The sequence below is a fragment of the Branchiostoma belcheri genome, unplaced genomic scaffold, assembly GCF_001625305.1.
Source record: "Branchiostoma belcheri isolate BF01 breed outbred unplaced genomic scaffold, Haploidv18h27 scaffold156, whole genome shotgun sequence".
NCBI lineage: Eukaryota > Metazoa > Chordata > Leptocardii > Amphioxiformes > Branchiostomatidae > Branchiostoma > Branchiostoma belcheri.
Genome location: NW_017803002.1, coordinates 5,354 through 7,453, shown reverse-complemented (window position 1 = coordinate 7,453; position 2,100 = coordinate 5,354).

Sequence of the window (2,100 nt, the reverse complement as noted above, 5' to 3'; positions counted from 1 at the left end):
CAAGTTCATGTATTTATTGGACCTGGGAAGGGTGTCAGTGCTGCAGACCTGACACAATGTCAGGGGAGGGGGTATATATGCACACGTATATATAATTTATGCAGGTGCATAATACTATATACAAGAATGTCTCCTTTCATTTCAGGATGTCCTTTTTCCTTGGAGATCCCCCAACAGTCCTTCTATTTGTCATAATCATATTAGCAGCCGAGCATACATCAATTAGTTCCCTGCAATACATGTTACCAAGTGTGTTTTAAGGCCGGGTTTTAAAGGGGCACGGTGGTAAAATCTGGGCTGAAAAGTTCCCACATGTCATAGAACCCGAACTGTGTTCGATCGTGTTCGATCTGGGGAATTCGAATCGAACCCGCGTTCTATTTCGGGGTCACCTGCGGTCATTTACTATAAAGCGGCAAAACAAGCCTTTCTACCTCCGTGCATTGCAACAGATAAAAAACAACACTTTTCTATAGATACAAACAGTATCCTGGAGAGTACATGTCCGCTATTATTTTTGGTGGGTATGTAACATGTAGCGAAGCTACTGTCGTATCCTTGAGTGACCTTGAATACTGTAATGATTCTTTACGCCAGTATGAATAACACAATGCACACTTTCTGGCGATATGACATGTCTCCAAAACTCGTTCAAACCTGGAAACATGGAGAGTCAAACATACCCCATTTACGGCTCAAAATGACTGTAACGGTTGTCCCGAAAATCGTGTTTTAGGGATTTTTGAAAAATGGCCTCAATTTTGAATTATGGGTAATTTAGTGAGAAAAATGTCAAAAAATGCCATTTTTTCACCAAAATGTCGACAAAAACTAGACTTAAAATCAGAAATTAAAAAATCCCTAAAACACGATTTTTTGTCTTATTCCTAGTCTGCGAAAAATATAAAAATCGGGGATCTGGGGTAATATACGTAGCCAGGTTTGAACGATGTTTGCCTAAAAACGTGACATGACTTGTGCTCGGAAACCCGAAAATAATCGTCTTTCTGAGCGAAATTAAAAAAAATCATTGATTTAACATAAAAAGCTAACATTTAAAGGATGTTAAGACGATAATTTTATTTTAATTTGACGAAATTTACCCCTAAATATTATTTGTGTATTTTCAAATATTTTACGTGTAGTCCAAAACAGGCCAAAATAGCGTCTTGTAACCCGATACCTTTTAGAACGCGCATAGCAATGGGAAAGAATGCCGTAGTGACAGACCGCCGTGGGGTTTTAGAAGCATTTTATTCAAAGAATTGTTTGCGTAAAAATACTTTGCGAGAGAAAAGTGACCCTGCCTCAATTCCTCGAATATGTCTTTCCAAGTTTTTGGTATTGCGGAATTGTTACATAGTTTGGTTGAGCCAAACTTCATTAACTGGAAGCAACAGGTTCACAGTGTATTTGATTGAAAAATATCCAGCTTGGACACATTTTTGCATTGTAACAAGAGAAAGCAACTGTTCATATATTCGTTTACTGCACTTGGAAAGTAAATATCTTTTTTTTTTCTTTGGATTCAGATGTGGATGATGGTGAAAGTAGACAAATTAGACAATATAGATAACACAATGGTTGCTAAAATTTGCTGCTTAGTCCTCAGCCCATAAAAATGGAGTCATTGTCTGTAATTTTAGGGTGATGACAACGTTATGTCCTCAGGGGAATGAAGGGACAGGCAAGGTGACAGTAATCTTTAGCACTTAAGTCTTTAGTGTTGGAAATTTCCCTCTTTTGGCTCAGTTTTGCCCGTGGTTCGTAGCGTTGGAATTTTTACCTGACCGCCAACGTTCTTTATTGTCGCCGAGGTAGAAGAAATGGAACAGAGTAAAATATAAAATTTGTAAGAATAATAAAAAGGCGTTATATTGGTAAACGACTTATAAAATGCACATTGCAACAGTTTAACGTTCTCTTTTTTCAGATCCCTGGCGAGGTGAAGATTGACACCAGGATTTGTCATTTGAATTCTGTCTTTGTATTGCCGGTAAAACCGCCCTTCGGCGTAAGACAGTTTTATTGCATTTGTTTAAAAAGGTTGTAGTATATAATAGGGTAAAGCTTTCCAGTTCAAGTATTACCTTAAATTTT